This window comes from Lepidochelys kempii, chromosome 7 (assembly GCF_965140285.1).
Source record: "Lepidochelys kempii isolate rLepKem1 chromosome 7, rLepKem1.hap1, whole genome shotgun sequence".
Taxonomy (NCBI): Eukaryota; Metazoa; Chordata; order Testudines; family Cheloniidae; genus Lepidochelys; species Lepidochelys kempii.
In genome coordinates, this window is record NC_136386.1 from 57,186,228 (window position 1) to 57,193,052 (window position 6,825).

Genomic DNA, 6,825 nt, shown 5'->3' on the forward strand with positions numbered 1-6,825 from the left:
GAGAATATGAAACAATACCTCCTCCCACCCCACTGTCCTGCTGGTAATAGCTTATCTAAAGTGATCATCAGGTTGGGCCATTTCCAGCACAAATCCAGGTTTTCTCACCCTCCACCCCCCCCACACAAATTCACTCTCCTGCTGGTGATAGCCCATAGGTTATCCTTCTCCAGCCAAGGGATCTCCTACAACATGGGCTATCATATGAAACATGGGCTATCATGGGCTATCACCAGCAGGAGAGTGAATTTGTGTGTGGGGGGGTGGAGGGTGAGAAAACCTGGATTTGTGCTGGAAATGGCCCAACCTGATGATCACTTTAGATAAGCTATTACCAGCAGGACAGTGGGGTGGGAGGAGGTATTGTTTCATATTCTCTGTGTATATATAAAGTCTGCTGCAGTTTCCACGGTATGCATCTGATGAAGTGAGCTGTAGCTCACGAAAGCTCATGCTCAAATAAATTGGTTAGTCTCTAAGGTGCCACAAGTACTCCTTTTCTTTTTGCGAATATAGACTAACATGGCTGTTACTCTGAAACCTGTCATAATGTGCCAAGAGAAGCAAGGGCTAACGCTCATCTTAATTATCAGAGGGGTAGCTGTGTTAATCTGGATTTGTAAAAGCGGCAAAGAGTTCTGTGGTACCTTATAGACTAACAGACGTATTGGAGCATGAGCTTTCGTGGGTGAATACCCACTTCGTTGGATACATGCATCCGACGAAGTGGGTATTCACCCATGAAAGCTCATGCTCCAATACGTCTGTTAGTCTATAAGGTGCCACAAGACTCTTTGCCGCTCATCTTAATGGCATTTCTGTATGTGTGTCTGTCTGTCTGTAACATGCTAGTTCTTGAACACTGCATCCCATAGATTCCAATGGTTCAGGGAATGTTCTAGGCCTCAGTGACCAGAAGTCTATTGATTTTGGTGAAAACTGGAAAAAACAAAAGGGCTAAACTGTGGACACACAAACCGTTGGGCATTTGGTTGGCAAAGCCAACAGCTTCAGCCACCTCTATGACTGTCCACAGAGTAAAGTACCAGTGGACGGCAGCTATTAAAACCTTCCAGCATAACATCCCTCATCTCAGTTCTGCCGATCTTTCCAATGCAGATTTCAGATGCTGGCACCCTGAAAGACAAAGAAATGAACAAAGAGAAGGAGAAAGAAAAAACAAAAATGGTGGAGGGAAGGGGAATGGGAAGGCCTTGGTGGAAGGGGGCAATAGGGGTCCACACAGAGACCCTGGCATGGGAGCCAGGATGGGGGACAATGGTTTGGGTAAATGGGGGCACAGAGAGCCCCAGCCATGGTTGGGGAGAAGAACTGGGGACCCTGGATGGGGGGTGGGGGAGAGTGCTACAGAGAAAATTGGGGAGGGAGGAGACTGAAGGGGGCACATAAAGTCCCTGGCTTGGGGAGAAACTGAAAGACCATGGTGGGGGGATTGGGCAATGGGGGATACAAAGAGCCACTTGCACAAGGGAGAGGTGGGAGTATTTAGGGAGTCCCTGAAATAGAGGGGGAAGGAAAAATGGCACACAGGGAGTTGGGAGTATCGAAGAATTCAAGGAGCCCTTGATGAGTACCATACACTCAGCCTATACAAGGCGACCCTGTAGTGTAGTAGGGTTACACCTTGAAATTATCCAGTCTGAAGCTGGTGTCAAATGCACTAGCCTGATAAGTGAGAGAACCTTGATGCTGAGACCATATTGCACCAGTGCTCCAGGACCAGATCAGTTGTAGAATCTTACTGATGGGCAGACTGGTGTCAGGATAAACCCTTTATTATGGGCAGAACTAGGTACAGAAATGAAGTAGTGGGATTTCCCACTGTTGTGAGTAGCTGCATCCTGCCCTGCCCTGGGCTGCTCTGTTTCTGGCCCAGCAGGAGATGTCACAGGAAAACAGAGACTGTAGCTAGAGGGTAAAGAAGGTGTGGCACCTGTACACTTCCTGGAGGAATTACTCTACAGCACAGAAGCTACCTGTGCATGAGCTTCCAGGTGGAATTCAAGGGGCTGGCTTTGGCCTTTAAAGGCCTAGATGGTCTGAGCCCTGGTGACCAAGAGTCCTGCCTCCCTCCTTGACCATTCACCTGAGGCTTAGATCAATGGAGGCGCTCAGCCTGAAGTGCCCTTGCTATGAACAGGATGGCAGTGCTGACAAGGGCTTTCTCTGTGCAATTTTTACTGTCCCAAATAAAGGGGCTTCCATCACTTCCCTCGGGAGATGATTCCGCCATCTGTAGAACTCGCTTTTCAGAATTGTTGTAGGAGATTCAGCCAAAATGTCTACGTTTTACTGTGCTGTATCTCTTCTCAAGGCTCCTAGTTACACCCTGACCACTCAGGAGCCACTCTCCCTCCTTGCTGTGCAAACCCTTCAGTTACTTGTCATGGCTTTCACAGCTGAGCTGTACTTATTTTAATCTATCCTCTTCTGTCAAACCTTCCAGGCCTCTTCACTGTTTAGTCTTCTCCCCTCCGAATTTCTGTTGGTTTGGTGATATCTTTCTGGCGCCTAAATGCCTCTGCTGGTGGGCAATGACCTAATTGTGGTCTCACAGAGCCTTCTAGAATTCCTCCTACTGCTTTGCTAACTCATAAGATCTCTGTGCACACAGCCCAAAATTACATTGGCTTTATCACCTCCACAACGGATTTGTTTCACATGGAAGGTGCTCTGACACTACAGCGATACATGGCAGTGCAAAATCCTGAAATAAAGATTGCCATATAGCCAGTTACCAAACCTGTTATTGATGACTAGAGCCCAAAGCACCATCGTTAATTTCTGCAGGTGGAGAGCTGCCTGTTCACACCAGGCTCACAAAGAGTGGGGGCTACAACCTGACTCTCCCTGAGCTGCTCTGGTCTGCAGGGATGGGTGTTTCCTTCTTGAGCTTCATCAGTGCTCATTCTCCCTTTGAAAACAGGATGACAGGAACAGACCCTGTATCTCTACATCTCCGAAACTGCTGTGCTGGGAACTACAAGGACACCTCAGCTACAGCATAGATTACATCCTTCCTGGATGAATGAGATACTAAAGGAGCACTCAAGGAAGACAAGGCTGTCGTGGAGAAGCTAAAGGAATTCTTTGTATCAGTCGTCACTGCAGAGGACCTGAGAGAGATTCCTGCACCCCAGCCATTCTTTGTAGGTGACAAATCTGAGGAACTATCCCCAATTGAGGTGTCAATAAAGGAAGTTTAGGAACAAATGGATAGATTACACAGTAAGAAGTCACCCATATCAGATGGTATTCACCCAAGAGTTTTGAAGGAACCCAAATATGAAATTGCAGAACTGCTAACTGTGGTATGTAACTGATCGCTTAAATCAGTCTCTGTAGCACAGAGGTGGGCAAACTATGGCCCACAGGCCACATCCACCCTGCGGGATCGTCTTGCCTGGCCCTTGAGCTCCCAGCCAGGGAGGCTAGCCCCCAGCACCTCCCCCTGTTCCCCTTCTCCCGCAGCCTCAGCTTGCTGTGCCGCCAGCGCTCTGGGCAACATGGCTGCGAGCTCCTGCCGGGCAGTGCGGGTGGCATGGCTGGCTCCGCCCAGGTGGCGTGGCTGCCAGACATGCTGCTCTGAGCAGCATGGTAAGGGGGTGGGGAGGTTGGATAAGAGGCAGGAGGTCCTGTGGGGCAGTCAGGAGACAGGGAACAGGGGGCGGTTGTATGGGGCAGAGGGGCAGTCAGGGGATGGGGAACAGTGGAGGTTGGATAGGCATGGGAGGCCTGAGGGGCCTGTCAGGGGGCGGGGGTGTGGATAGGGGTTGGGGCAGTCAGGGAACAGGAAGCAGGGGGTGTTGGATGTGGGTGGGGTCCCAGGAGGGCGCGGTCAGGGGACAAGGAGCAGGAGGGGTTGGATGGGTCGGGGGTTCTGAGGGAGGCAGTCAGGGGGTGGAAAGTGGGAGGGGGCAGATAGGGGGCAGGGGCCAGGCTGTTTGGGGTGGCACAGCCTTCCCTACCCGGCCCTCCATACAGTTTTGGAACCCCAGTGTGGCCCTCAGGCTAAAAAGTTTGCCCACCCCTGCTGTAGCAAATGATTGGCAGACAGCTAATGTCACACCAATTTTTTTAAAAGGCTCTAGATGTGAATCTGGAAATTACAGGCCAGTAAGCCTAACTTCAACACCAGGCACATTGGCTGAAACTATAGCAAAAAACAGAACTGTCAAGCACATAGATGAACATGATATATTAGGGCTTTTGTAAAGGGAAATCAATGCCTTACCAATCTATTAGAATGTGGACAAGGGTGATCCAGTGGATATAGTACAATTGGACTTTCAGAAACACTTTAACAGGGTCCCTCACCAAAGGCTCTTAAGCAAAGTAGGCAGTCCTGGGATAAGAGGGAAGGTCCTCTCCTAGATCAGTAACTGGTTATACGATAGGGTAGGAATAAATGGTCAGTTTTCATGGTGCAGAGAAGTAAATGGCAGGCTCCCTCAAGAATCTGTACTGCAACCAGTGCTATTCAACATATTCATAAATGATCTGGAAAAGGGGGTAAACAGCGAGGTGGCAAAATTTCCAGACAATACAAAGATACTGAAGATAGTTAAGTCACAGCAGACTTTGAAGAGTTCCAAAGGGATCTCACAAAACGGGGTAACTGGGCAACAAAATGCCAGATGAAATTCAATGTTGATAACTGCAAACCGGAAAACTTAATCCCAATTATACATACCATTAGCTGTTACCACTCAAGAAAGAAATCTTGGAGTCACTGTGGATAGGTCTCTGAAAACATACGCTCAGTGTTATGTGGTACTCAAAAAAGGTAACAATATTAGGAACCATTAGGAAAAGGGCTAGATAATAAGACAGAAAATATCATAATAGCACTATATACATCCATGGCATGCCCACACCTTGAATACTGCCTGCAGTTCTGGTCACTGTGTCTGAAAAAATACATTAGATTTGGAAAAAGTACAGAGAAAGGGCAACAAAAAATGATTAGGTATGAGGAAAGACTAGGACTGTTCAGCTTAGAAAAGAGATGACTGAGGACAGATATGACAGAGATCTATGAAATCATGAATGGTGTGGAGAAAGCGAATAAAGAAGATTTATTTACCCCTTCCCATAACAGCAGTGTGATGGGTTAGGTCACAGAGACCCCCTTGGGACTGTCACCTGATGTGGTGAAACTACCTCCGAGCCCGTTTTCTTTGTCAGCTTGGGACTCCAGAACCCTGCCTTGTTGAGGCAGACACGCTAGCCTGCTGCAACACAGACCCAGAGTCTGAACCATACCCCCAAAGCTGCAAACTTAACTGAAAACAGCTCAGCAAGTACTCCTGTCTTCAGCACCCAGACACTCAGTTCCCAATGGGATCTAAACCCCAAATAAATCTGTTTCATTCTGTATAAAGCGTATACAGGGTAAACTCAGAAATTGTCCCCCCTCTATAACACTGATAGAGAGATATGCACAGCTGTTTGCTCCCCCAGATATTAATCACTTACTCTGGGTTTGTTAATAAACAAAAGTAATTTTATTAAGTATAAAAAGTAGGATTTGAGTGGTTTCAAGTAATAACAGACAGAACAAAGTAAATTACCAAGCAAAATAAAACAAAACATGCAAGTCTAAGCCTAATACATTAAGAAACTGAATACAGTTAAATCTCACCCTCAGAGATGTTCCAATTAGCTTCTTTCACAGACTAGACTCCTTCTTAGTCTGGGCCCAATCCTTTCCCCTGGTACAGTCCTTGTTAGTTCCAGCTCAGGTGGTAACTACGGATTTCTCATGACTGGCAGCCCCCTTTGTTCTGTTCCACCCCCTTGTATATCTTTGGCACAAGGTGGGAATCTTTTGTCTCTCTGGGTTCCCACCCCTCCTCCTAAATGGAAAAGCACCAGATTTAAGATGGATTCCAGTACCAGGTGACATGTTAACATGTCCTGTGAGACCCCAAACCTCCATTCTTCCTGGGCTGACTCACAGGAACAGAAAGACTTGCAAGTAAATAGAGCCATGTTACAATCAATTGTCCTAGTCAATGGGAGCCATCAAGATTCCAAGCCACCATTAATGGCCCACACTTTGCACAAATATCATAGAACATCAGAGTAATACTTCATATTTCTAGCTTCAGATACAAGAATGATACATTCATACAAATAGGATGAACACACTCAGTAGATTATAAGCTTTGTAATACCTTACAAGAGACCTTTTGCATAAAGCATATTCTAGTTACATTATATTCACACTCATATGCATATTTCCATAAACATATGGAGTGCAACATCACAACAAGGCCAAAAGTGTAACTGGGTTCAAAAAAGAATTAGATATGTTCATGGAGGATAGGTCCATCAATGGCTATTAGCCAAGATGATCAGGGATGCAACCCCATCCTCTTGATGTCCTTAAACCCATGACTGCAAGAACTTGGGAGTGGATGGCAGGGGATGGATCACTAGATAAATTGCCCTGTTCTGTTCATTCCCTCTGAAGCATTTGGCACTGACCACTGTTGGCAGGGCACTGGGCTAGATGGACCTTTGGTCTGACCCGGCATGGCCATTCTTATGTTCCTTTGTTTGCCCTGGTTTCAGAAACCCGCACCAGCCTGCTGGGGGTGGGGGCTTCTGGGAGAAGCTCCTCTGTTGCAGCAGTTGCACAAGCCTGATGAGGCAGAGAAACCTGCTGAGATACTTAACCCCTACCAAGGACTCACTCAAGGGACGGGTGAACTAGGGAGGAGCACTGCATTTAGGGTGTTTTTTAAATCACCTCTACTCTCTGTCTATTCCTCACATGAATAAGCAAAAACAGTCATG